Source organism: Nomascus leucogenys, chromosome 21 (genome assembly GCF_006542625.1).
Source record: "Nomascus leucogenys isolate Asia chromosome 21, Asia_NLE_v1, whole genome shotgun sequence".
Lineage (NCBI taxonomy): Eukaryota > Metazoa > Chordata > Mammalia > Primates > Hylobatidae > Nomascus > Nomascus leucogenys.
This window is the reverse complement of record NC_044401.1, coordinates 451,120-464,670: the sequence shown is the minus strand read 5'-3', so window position 1 is coordinate 464,670 and position 13,551 is coordinate 451,120. Positions and strand designations below refer to the sequence as shown.

At 37.2% G+C, this 13,551-nt stretch overlaps 1 protein-coding gene across 3 annotated transcripts in view; it reads left to right on the top strand.

Moving 5' to 3' along the window:
• The window catches only part of STXBP5L (syntaxin binding protein 5 like), a 509,439-nt gene that overhangs the window by 163,964 nt on the left and 331,924 nt on the right, over positions 1-13,551 (top strand). The gene's annotated exons all lie outside the window — the stretch shown is intronic.

The following is a 13,551-nucleotide window of genomic DNA, read 5'->3' as shown; positions in this document are numbered from 1 at the left end:
ATTTAAAAACTTGCTCCTGATTGACTTTTGGTAAACAGTGAAATTAAGGCAGAAATAAAAAAATTATTTGACATAAATGAAAACAGAGACATAACTTACTAAAATCTCTGGGATGCAGCAAAAGCAATGTTAAGAGGAAAGTTTATAGTACTAAACGCATGTCTCAAAAAGTCATAAAGATCTCAAATTAATGATCTAACATCAAATCTAGAGGAAGTGGAAAAACAAGAACAAACTAATCCTAAAGCTAGCATCGGAAAAGAAAGAACTAAAATCAGAGCAGAACTAAATAAAATCGAGACCCCCAAAATCCATACAATGTATCGACAAAACAAAAGGTTGGTTCTTTGAAAGAATAGATATTGGTAGAACACTAGCTAGATTAACAAAGAAAAAAGAAGGAAGATCCAAATAAGCAATCAGAAGCAACAAAGGTGACATTATAACTGATCTCACAAAAATATAAAATATCCTCCAAGACTACTATGAACACCTCTTTGCACACAAACTACGTTATCTAGAGGAAATGGATAAATCCCTGGAAACACAGCCTCCCAAGAATGAATCAGGAAGAAATTGAAACCCTGAACAGACCAATATCAAGTTCCAAAATTAAATCAGTAGTGAAAAACCTGCCAAACAAAAAAAAAAAGCTCCAGACAAGATGGAGTCACAGTCAAATTCTACCAGACATACAGAGAAAGCTGGTACCAATTCTCCTGATATTATTCCAAAATTCAGGGAAGAGGGACCTCCTTTATTATTCATTTTATGAAGCCAGTATCACACTGATACCAAAACCTGGCAAAGGCACAATGAAAAAAGAACAATACAGGCCAATATCCCCAATGAGCATAGATGCAAAAATCCTCAACAGAATACTAAGAAAAAGAATCCAACAACACAACAAAAAGTTAGTTCACCATGATCAATTAGGCTTCACTCCTAGGATGCAAAGTTGATTCAACATACGCAAATCAATAAATCACAAAATAAAAAATTAAAAACCATATGATCATCTCAACTTACACAGAAAATGCTGTTGATAAAATCTAACATCTCTTCATAATAAGAAACATCAACAAACTAGGCAACGAAGGAATATATACCACAGAATGGTAAGAGCTATTTATAGTAAACCTATAGCCAATATCATACTGAACAGGCTAAAGCTGAAAGCATTTCCCTTGAGAACTGGAACGAGACAAGGATGCTTACTCTCAACACTCTTATTCAACATAGTACTGGAAGTCCTACCCAGAGCAATCAGGCAAGAGAAAGAAATAAAAGGAATCCAACTAGGAAAAGAAGAAGAAAAACTATGTCTTTTTGCTGATGATATAATTCTATACCTAGAAAACCCTGAAGACTCCACTGAAAAGCTCGTGGAACTGATGAGTTCAGTAAAGTTTCCAGATACAAAATCAGTAGCATTTCTATCTACCAATAATGTTCAAGCTGCAAACCAAACAAAGAAAACAATCCCATATACAATAGTCACAAGCAAAAAATACCTAGGAATACGTCTAACCCAAGATATGAAATATCTCTTTAAGGAGAAGCACAAAACACAGCTGAAAGAAATCATAGGTGACACAAAAAAATGGAAAAATATTTCATGCTTATGGATTGGAAGAACCAATATTGTTAAAATGGCCATACTTCCCAAAGCAATGTAAAGATTCAATGCTATACTTATCAAACTATCAGAGTCATTCTTTACAGAATTAGAAAAAAACTATTATAAATTCATGTGGAATCAAAAAAGAGCCCAAATAGCCAAATCAAACCTAAGTGAAAAGCACAAAGCCAGACACATTACATTACCTGACTCAAACTATACTACTATAAGTGTACAGTAACCAAAACAGCATCCTACAGGTACACAAAGAGAGATAGACCAATGGAACAGAATAGAGAACCCAGAAATAAAGCCACACACCCACAGCCATCTGATCTTTGACAAAGTCAACAAAAATAACCAATGGGAAAAGTACTCCCTGTTCAATAAATGGTGCTGTGATACTTGGCTACCCATATGCAGAAAAATGAACTAGACCTCTGCCATACACAAAAATTAACTCAAGATGGTTTAAAGTTTTAAATGTCAGACCTCAAACTATAAGAATCCTAGAAATCTTGTGAAATATCATTCCGGACATTGGCTTTGGGAAAGAATTTATGACTAGGTCTTCAAAAGCAATTACAGCAAAATCAAAAATTGACAAGTTGGACCTAATTAAACTAAGGAACTTCTGCACAGCAAGATAAACTGTCACCAGAAGAAACAGATATACCACAGAATGGTAGAACATTGTTTACAAACTATGCATCAAACAAAGGTCAAATATCCAGGATCTATAAGGAACTTAGATAATTCAACAAGCAAGAAACATATAACCCCATTAAAAATTGGGCAAAAGACATTAACAGACACTTTTCAAAAGAAGACATACAAGTGTTCAATAAAAATGAAAAAATACCCCACATAACTAATCATCAGAGAAATGCAAATCAAAAACCACAATGAGATATTATCTCCTACCCATCAGAATGGCTATTATTAAAAAGTCTAAAAACCACAAATGCTGACAAAGCTGTGGAGAAAAAGGAATCTTTGTACACCTTTGATGGGAATGTTACTAGTTCAGCTACTGTGGAAAGCAGTTTGGAGATTTCACAAACAAAATTGATCTACCATTTGACCCAGAAATCCCATTACTGGATATATATATCCAAAGAAAAATAAATTGTTCTACCAAAATGACACAAGTACGTTCATTGCAGCACTATTCACAATATCAAAGATGTGGAATCAACCCAGGTGCCCCTTGACAGTGGATTGGAGGAAGCAAATTGGTGCATATACACTACAGAGTATTATGCAGCCATAAAAAAATGAAATCACGTTCTTTGCAGCTATATGGATGCAGCTGGAGGCCATTATCTTAAGAAAATTTACACAGGAACAGAAAACCAAACACCACATGTTCTCAAGTATACATGGGAGCTAAACATTGGATGTACTTGGATAAAAGATGGCAAAAATAGACACTAGAGACTACTAGGGGGCAAGAGTTAATAAATTGACTGTTGGGTACTATGCTTACCTCAGCATCACTCAATATACCCATGCAGCACACCTATACATGTACCTCCTGAATCTAAAATAAAAGTTGAAATTATTTTTAAAAACCACAAAATAAACATACATGAATATATAAAAAGACAAGACAGTATAGAGAATATAAAGCTTAGTACATATGACATAAAATGCTTGCATTACAAATGACTTCTGTTGGTTAAGAGAAAAGTTAGAGAAAATTAGATGATTAGGTGATTATTTTAAGAACAGATAAAGAAAATTAAGTAACAGTCTTCAAAACAAAGATCTTAGTGTTTTGTCACTTAAGTTTTAGTGAAGAAATATTTTTGGGTATTTACTGCAGACAGGGTATTACATAAATGAATGAAAATAATATTTATCATTCAGTTCTGTCAAATTATTTTTAATTATGAATTTCTGAAGGACTATGAGTGTGTCAGATGATATGTGTCTGTAGCATCTACGTGCTGGTACATAGTATCTGCGAAGTGTTTATTACAATAGTAAATCTTCTATATGTCAATCATCATATGAATTTATGACTGCTCATGAAATCTTTTGACCATATATTTTTCTTGCTTGATCCAGGCAAGATAATAAAAGTTTTATAATTTTAACTTATATGGTAGGTAACAAATAATATCCTGACAAAAGAATCAAGAAATAATAGAACACAAACAAGTAGAAACACATCTCATGCTCATGGATGGGTACAATCAATATTGTGAAAATGACCACACTGCCAAGAACAATCTACAGATTCAATGCAATTCCCATTAAAATACCATCATCATTCTTCACAGAACTAGAAAAAACACTCCTAAAATTAATGTGGAACCAAAAAAGAGCCTGCATAACCAAAGCAAGACTAAGCAAAAAGAACAAATCTGGAGGCATCACATGACCTGACTTCAAACTATACTACAAAACTGTAGTTAACAAAACAGCATGGTGCAGATATAAAAATAGACATGTAGGGAAATGGAACTAAATAGGGAACCCAAAAATAAAGCCAAACACTTACAGCCAACTGATCTTCGACAAACCAAACAAAAACATAAAGTGGGAAAGAACACCCAATTCAACAAGTGGTGCTGGTATAATTGGCAAGTCACATGTAGAGAATGAAAGTGGATCCACATCTCTCACCTTATAGAAAAATCAACTCAAGATGGATCAAAGGCTTGAATCTAAGACCTGAAACCACAAAAATCCTAGAAGATATCATTGGAAAAACTCTTCTAGACATTGGCATAGGCAAAGAGCTCATGACCAAGATGCAGCAAAAACAAAGATAAATAGATGGGACTTAGTTAAACTAAAAAGCTTCTGCATAGCAAAAGAAATAATTAGCAGAGTAAACAGGCAACCCACAGAGTGGAAGAAAATCTTGGCAACCTATGCATCTGACAAAGGACTATATCCGGAATCTACAATAAACTCAAACAAATCAGCAAGAAAACAAATAAAAACAAATAATCCCATCAAAAAGTGGGCTAAGGACATGAATAGACAGTTCTCAAAAGATGTACAAGTGGACTGGGCACAGTGGCTCACGCCTATAATCCCAGCACTTTAGGAAGCCGAGGTGGGTGGATCATGAGGTCAAGAGTTGGAGACCATCCTGGCCAACATGGTGAAAGCCCGTCTCTACTAAAAATACAAAAATCAGCTGGACGTGGTGGTGTGCTTCTGTAGTCCAGCTGCTTGGGAGGCTGAGGCAGGAGAATCGCTTGAACCTGAGAGGCAGAGGTTGCAGTGAGCTGAGATCATGCCACTGCACTCCAGCCTGGCAACAGAGTGAGACTCTGTCTCAAAAAAAAAAAAAAAAGAAAAAAAAAAAGATGTACAAGTGGCCAAGAAACATATGAAAAAATGCTCAACATCACTAATTATCAGGGAAATGCAAATCAAAACCACAATGTGATGCCACCTTACTCCTGCAATAATGGCCACAATTAAAAAATAAAAAAAATAGGCATTGGTGTGGATGTGGTGAAAAGGAAACACTTTTACACTGTTGGTGGGAATGTAAACTAGTACAACCACTCTGGTAAACAGTATGGAGATTCCTTAAATAACTTTTGCTAAAAAAAAAAAAAGCTGTTAGAATAGATAAATACAGTGAAAAGGTACAAACTAAGTATGGACACATGAAACTCAATAGAACCTGTGCAGTTAGAACCATATTCATATTTTGAGGTTATTTTATTTCTGTAAAAAAAATTCAACTGTCACATTAATGAATATTCATTTAAATTCTGGTTGTAGTTTTTTGTAATTAATTTGGATTTTTTGTTTTATGTGTGTAAAGAGTCATAAGTGTGAAAAATTTATATTTTATTTTGTTTTTATACCTAAGTAAAATTTCTAAGAGTAAGTCAAAAGTAAAGAATATTAAAAAATTCAAAGGTCTGCCCATTATTCAAAGTTGAGAAAAATTTATTTATTTTGTGTTTTGATCATTAATGGCCCAATTGAAACACAACTTTCTACATTAGCTTTTCTTGATTTTTCTTACTGTAATTAATCTCTTCCTTCTTTAGAGTCTATAGAAATTATTACATTTTAGTTTTATTTTTCTTACTTGTCTGCTTGTTTTGTCTCTCTTGTTAGATAGTATGATTTGAAGAAAAACGGATGTGTGTGTTATAATCTGGGGCAATACATTTTTAAAAATTTAATTTAAAGTTCCAGGATACATGTGAAGGACATCCAGGTTTGTTAACGTAGATAAACATGTGTCATGGAGGTTTGCTGCACCTAACAAACCCATCACATCCGTATTGAGCCCTGCATGCAGCTATTTATTATGACACTTTCCCTCCCTCCCAACCTCCCCCAACAGGCCCCAGTATGTGTTGTTCCCAATGTGTTCTCATTGTTCAGCTCCTACTTAATAAGTGAGAACATGCGGTGTTTGGTTTTCTGCTCCTGCATTAGTTTGCTGAGGATAATAGCTTTGAGCTCCATCCTTGTCCCTACAAAGATCATGATCTCATTCTTTTTTTGGCTGCATAGTATTCCATGGTGTATATGTATCATATTTTCTTTATCCAGACTATCATTGATGGACATTTGGTTTGATTCCATGTCTTTGGTATTATGAATAGTGCTGTAATGAACATATGCATGTATATATCTTCATAATAGAATGATTTATATTCCTCTGGGTATATACCCAGTAATGGGATTGCTGGGTCAAATAGTATTTCTGGTTGTAGGTCTCTGAGGAATTGTCACACTGTCTTCCACAATGGTTGAACTAATTTACATTCCCACCAACAGTATAAAAGCATTCTTATTTCTCCACAGCCTCGCCAGCATCTGTTGTTTCTTGACTTTTTAATGATCACCATTCTGACTGGAGTGAGATGGTATCACATTGTGGTTTTGATTTGCATTTCTCTAATGATCAGTGATATTGAACTTTTTTTCATGTTTTTTGGACGCATGGATGTTATCTTTGGAGAAGTTTCTGTTCATGTCCTTTGCCCACTTTTTAATGGATTCTTTTTTTCTTTTTTTTTTTCTTGTAAATTTGTTTAAATTCCTTGTAGATTCTGGATATTAGACCTTTGTCAGATGGATAGATTGCAAAATTTTTCTCCCATTCTGTAGGTTGTCTGTTTACTCTGATGATAGTTTCTTTTGCTGGGCAGAAGCTCTTTAGCTTAATTAGATCCCGTTTGTCAATTTTTGCTTTTGTTGCAATTGCTTTTGATGTTTTTATCATGAAATCTTTGCCCGTGCCTATGTCCTGAATGGTATTGCCTAGATTTTCTTCCAGAGTTTTTATAGTTTGGAGTTTTACATTTAACTATTTAATCCATCTTGAGTTAATTTTTTTATAAGTTTTAAGGAAGGGATCCAGTTTCAATTTTCTGAATATGGCTTGCCAGATCTCCCAGTGCCATATATTAAATAGGGAATCCTTTCCCCATTGCTTCTTTTTGTCAGGTTTGTCGAAGTTCAGATGGTTGTAGATGTGTGGTCTTATTTCTGAGATCTATATTCTGTTCCATTGGTCTGTCTGTTTTGGTACCAGTACCATGCTGTTTTGGTTACTGTAGCCTTGTGGTATAGCTTAAAGTCGGGTATCATGGTGCCTGCAGCTTTCTTCTTTTTGCTTAGAATTTTCTTGGTTATATGGGCTCTTTTTTTGGCTCCGTATGAATTTTAAAGTAGTTTTTTCTAATTCTGTGAAGAATGTCAGTGGTATTTTAATGGAAATAGCATTGAATCTTTAAATTACTTTAGGTAGTATGGCCATTTTCACAATATTGATTCTTCCTGCCTATGAGCATGGAATGTTTTTTCCATTTGTTTATGTCCTCTCTGATTTCCTTGAGCAGTGGTTTGTAGTTCTCCTTGAAGAGCTCCTTGACATCCATTGTTAGCTGTATTCCTAGGTATTTTATTCTCTTTGTAGCAATTGTGAATGGGAGTTCATTCATGATTTGGCTCTCTGCTTGTCTGTTGTTGGTATGTAGGAATGGTTGTGATTTTGCACATTGATTTTGTATGCTGAGACTTTGCTGAAGTTGCTTATCAGCTTAAGAAGCTTTTAGGCTGAAGCGATAGGATTTTCTATATGTACGATTATGTTATCTACAAACAGAGACAGTTTGACTTCCTCTCTTCCTATCTGAATACCCTTTATTTCTTTCTCTTGCCTGACTTCCCTGGCCAGAACTCCCAATACTATGTTGAATAGGAGTGGTGAGAGAGGGCATCCTTGTCTTGTGCTGGTTTTCAAGGGAAATGCTTCCAGCTTTTGCTCATTCAGTATGATATTGGCTGTGGGTTTGTTCTAAATGGCTCTTATTATTTTGAGTTATGTTCCATCAATACCTAGCTTATTGAGAGTTTTTAACATGAAGAGATGTTGAATTTTATAAGAGGCCTTTTCTGCATCTATTAAGATAATCCTGTGGTTTTTTGTCTTTAGTTTTGTTTACATGATGAATTACATTTATTGATTTGAATATGTTGTTACCAGCCTTGCATCCCGGGGATGAAGCCAGCTTGATCGTGGTAGATAAACTTTTTGATGTGCTGTTGGACTTGGTTTGCCAGTATTTTATTGAGGGTTTTTGCATTGATGTTCATCAGGATATTGGCCTGAAGTTTCTTTTTTAGTTGTATCTCTGCCAGGTTTTGGTATCAGGATGATGCTGGCGTCATAAAATGATTGACGCAGGAGTCCTTCCTTTTAATTTGTTTGAAATAGTTTCAGAATAAATGGTAGCAGCTCCGCTTTGTACCTCTGGTAGAATTCAGCTATAAATCTGTCTGGTCCTGGGCTTTTTTTGGTTGGTAGGCTATTTATTACTGCCTCAATTTCAGAACTCATTATTTTTCTATTCAGGGGTTTAACTTCTTCCTGGTTCAGTCTTGGGAGGGTGTATGTGTTCAGGAATTTATCCATTTCCTCTGGATTTTCTAATTTATATAGTATGCAAATAAATTAATGCAAATAAACTAATTTATTTGTTTATAGTATTCTCTGATAGTTGTTTGCATTTCTGTAGGGTCAGTGGTGATATCCCCTTTATCATTTTTTATTGTATCAATTTGATTCTTCCGTCTTTATTAGTCTAGCTAGTGGTCTATTTCATTATTCTTTCAAAAAACCAGCTCCTGGATTTGTTGACTTTTTTGAAGGGTTTTTCATGTCTCTATCGCCTTCGGTTCTGCTCTGATCTTGGTTATTTCTTGTCTTCTGCTATCTTTGGGGTCTGTTTGCTCTTGGTTCTCTAGTTGTGATATTATGGTGTCAATTTGAGATCTTTCTCGCTTTTCGATGTGGGCATTTAGTTCTATAAATTTCCTTCTTAACACTGCTTTTTCTGTGTCCCAGAGATTCTGGTGTATTGTTTATTTGTTCTCATTGGTTTCACAGAACTTCTTGATTTTTGCCTTAATTTCATTACCCAGGAGTCATTCAGGAGCATGTCGTTGCATTTCCATTTAGTTGTGTGGGTTTGACTGTGTTTCTTAGTCTTGAGTTCTAATTTCATTGCTCCATGGTCTGAGAGACTGTTATGATTTTAGTTCTTTTGCATTTGCTGAGGAGTGTTTTACTTCCAATTAAATGATTGACCGATTTTAGAGTAAGCCACGTGTGGTGCTGAGAAGAATGTATATTCTGCTGTTTTTGGATGGAGAGTTCTGTAGATACCCAGACCAACTTAAGCCAGAGCTGAGTTTGAGTCCTGAAGATTCTTGTCAACTTTCTGTCTCAGTGATCTAATATTGACAGTGAAGTATTAAAGTCTCCTATTATTATTGTGGGAGTCTAAATCTTTTTGTAGATTTCTAAGAACTTGTTTTATGAATTTTGTTGCTCTTGAAGTGAGGCATAGAAATTTAGGATAGTTGGCTCTTCTTGTTGAATTGAACTTTTTACCATTATGTAATGCCCTTCTTTGTCTTTTTTGATCTTTGTTGATTTAAAGTCTGTCTTGTCAGAAACTAGGATTGCAACCCCTGCTTTTTTCTGCTTTTTATTTGCTTGGTAGATTTTCCCTCATCCTTTTATTTTGAGCCTATGCGTGTCCCTGCATGTGAGAAGGGTCGCTTGAATACAGCACACCAATGGGTCTTGACTCTTTACCAGCTTGCCATTCTGTGTCTTTTAATTGGGGCATTTAGCTCATTTACATTTAAGGTTAATATTGTTATGTGTGAATTTGATCCAGTCATCATGATGCTAACTGGTTATTTTGCAGACTTGTTGATGTAGTTGCCTTATAGCGTCATTTTTCAGTGTGGTTTTGTGGTAGCTGGTAACAGTTTTTTGTTTGTTTGTTTTCTTGTTTGTTTTCATATTTAGTGCTTCCTTTGGGAGCTCTTGCAAGATGGGCCTAGTGGTGACAAATTCTCTCAGCATTTGCTTGTCTGAAAAGGATTTTATTTCTCCTTCACTTATGAAGCTTCGTTTGGCCATATATGAAATTCTGGGTTGAGTATTCTTTTCTTTAAGATTGTTAAATATTGGCCCCTAATCTTTTTTGGCTTGTAGGGTTTCTGCTGAGAGGTCTGCTGTCAGTCTGATGGACTTGCCTTTGTAGGTTACCTGGCCTTTCTTTCTGGCTGCCCATAATATTTTTTCCTTCATTTCGACCTTACAGAATCTGGTATTATGTGCCTTGGGGTTGATCTTCTTATGGAGTATCTTACTGGGGTTCTCTGGATTTCCTGAATTTGAATGTGGGCCTGTCTTGCTAGGTTAGGGAAGTTCTTGTGGATGATATCTTGAAGTACGTTTTCCAACTTGGCCCTGTTCTCCCTTTCAGGTACTTCAATCAGTCGAAAGTTTGGTCTTTTCACATAACCCCATAGGTCCTGGAGGTTTTGTTCATTCCTTTTCATTATTTTTTCTTTTCTTTTCTTTTTTTTTTTCCTAATCTTATCTGCCTGTCTTGTTTCATCAAGATAGTCTTCGAGCTCTGAAATTCTTTCCTCCGCTTTGTCTATTTGGCTATCAATAATTGTGGGTGCATTGTGAAGTTCTCATGGTGTGTTTTTCAGCTCCATCAGCTCATTTATGTTTCTCTCTAAACTGGTTATTCTGGTTAACAGCTCCTCTAATGTTTTATCATGGTTATTAGCTTTGCATTGGGTTAGAACATGCTCCTTTAGCTCAGTGAAGTTCATTATTACCCACCTTCTGAAGCCTACTTCTGTCAATTCATTCATTTCAGCTTCTGCCCAGTTCTGTGCCCTTGCCAGAGAGGTGTTGCAATAATTTGGAGGACGAGAAGCACTCTGCTTTTTGAGTGTTCAGTGTTTTTTCATTGATTCTTTCCCATCTTTATGAGTTTATCTAGCTTTGATCTTTGAGGCTGCTGACCTCTGGATGGGGTTTTTGTGGGGACTTTTTTGTTAATGTTGTTGCTGCTTTCTATTTGTTATTCTTTTAACGGTCAGGCCCCTCTTCTGGTTTGTTGGGGGTCCACTCCAGACCCTATTTGCCTGGGTCCCTCCCACACCTGAAGGTGTCACCAGTGGAGGCTGCAGAACAGCAAAGATGACTGCCTGCTCCTTTCTCTGGGAGCTCCATCCCAGAGGGGCACCAACTTTGTACCAGCACGAATGGTCCTAAATAAGGTGTCTGGTGACCCTTGTTGGGGGGTTTCACCCAGTCAGGAGGCATGGGATCCGAAATCCACTTAACGAAGCACTCTGGCTGGCCTTTGGCAGAGAGAGTGCACTGTGGTGGGGGGAATCCCGCTCATCTGCACTTCCCAGGTTCTGCGGAGCCATCGGGGGAAAGACTAAGTCCACTGATCCATGGAGACCATGGCTGCCCCTCCTGCAAGGGGTTCTATCCCAGGGAGATCAGAGTTCTGTCTGTAAATCCCTAGCTGGAGTTTCTGAAATTCCTGCAGAGAGGCCCCCATCCAGTGAGGAGGGATGGGTCAGGGTCCAGCCTAAAGAGGCAGTATGGCCATGATCCACCTGTGCTACACTGTGGGGAATTCCTCCTGTGTCCAAACCGCTCAGTCTCCCTCGCACCAGCAGGGAAAAAGTGGCAGACTGGAGCTGCAATTATGGCTGCCACCCCTCGCCACAGGACTCAGTCATCTTAGGCAGCAGGCAGCTGCCCCTCCCCTCGGGAATTTGGTAATCTTAGTCTCTAGCTGAGTGGCCGCCGAGAATCTGCACAGCTCTGTGCTTGGGACCCAAGGCCCTGGTCGCATAGGCTCACAAAGGGGATCTTCTGATTTGAGGGTTGCACAGATTCGTGGAAAAAGCATGGTTTTCCAGGTGGCAGGAAAGGTCTTCCAGGCCACCTTGCTTGGCTGGGAGTGGGAGTTCCCCTTGTTACCTGCAGCTCCCAGGTGGGCCGTTGCTCCACTCTGCTTTTCCTGGCTCTCTGTGGGTTGTGCCAACTGCCTATTCAGTTCCAGTGAGAGAACGTGGATACCTCAGTTGCCGGTGTGGGATTCACTTGCAGTTTTCATTCTTCTCTCGCCGTTTTCATTCTTCTCGGTGGGAGCCTCTGACTGCAGCTATTTCCAGTCAATCATCTTGGTCCCTCCCCGCAACAGTAATTTTTTATAAAGAGTTATTCAGTGAAGATTGAATAAATGGATGAATGGATGGAAAGCTAAGGACATCTTCGATTATTTAATGATAGTTAATATGGATATAGGAATAAGATTATTTTTCCAAGGCTTACATGCAATAGAAAAAAATCCTTCATCTATCAGGTAGTGGTGGTAGAAATAAATTACAAGTGAAAGTGTAATTATAAAATACAATAAATTAAGTTGTATAAAGGTATTAACTAATCATATATTAGAGTTAGCAAATACACAGCACAAGTGTTAGTATATCTTTTCCTTTATCTATGGCAATCATTCTAAGTAATCCTATTACTCTTTTTTGGGGGGGGTTCAGTTAAAACCTGAAAATCTTTATCTAGTTGTTGTAACCACTACTCATCAGTTGGACATTGAATGTAAGGTGAAACCTGTCTGATATAAAGGCTGTAGTTTATATTTAATAAGGATGAGGAAAAAAGTAGTTACTAGTTCAAGGAATAGTTCTAGTTCTGTCTCATTACTGAAACCTGGTAGTTCTTACACTTTTCTTCTTAACCCTGGAAGTGACTATGTAATATTGAGGTTTGCTTCTTTTCTACTTGAAACCCTATATTTATGTCTTCTTTAATGGGATTAGTGTTTTCTCCACTGTCCCTGTAATTCAGAAAGGATGATCTTAATCCTCTTTAAAGTGAGTTTCCTCTTTCTACCTAAGATTGAATTGAAAATTGATTCTTCATTGCCTTGAAACATGACCATCAAGTTATTTCCTGTGCAACATTATTAAATATCCCTTGGCAACAGCAATTCTAGATTTTTAGGTTTTAATCAAAATTTTCTGACATCATATAGGCTACACAATTACTATTATCAATAGTAATTGCTTATGTAATAGCAGGGCTTTTAATTTTTTGAATGTAGCTTGCAGGGTACTTTGAATAATAGATGAAGTTTGATTCAAAGAAACAGGCTGTTGAAAACTTCAGTGAACCAGATTGAGAATATAAATTGGACACATTGGATGTTCACTTTTATTCTTTTTGTGTGTGTATGTGTGTGTGACACGGAGTCTTGCTCTGTCGCCAGGCTGGAGTGCAGTGGCATAATCTCAGCTCACTGCAACCTCTATCTCCTGGGTTCAGGTGATTCTCCTGCCTCAGCCTGCCGAGTAGCTGGGACTATGGGCGCCCACCACCACGCCCAGCTAATTTTTTGTGTTTTTAGTAGAGACAGGGTTTCACCATGTTGGCCAGGATGGTCTTGATCTCTTGACCTCATGATCCACCCGCCTCGGCCTCCCAAAGTGCTTGGATTACAGGCATGAGCCACCGCGCCTGGCCTTTTTATTCTTATATAAAGAAGTACAAGACAGTATCATATTGGAAATAT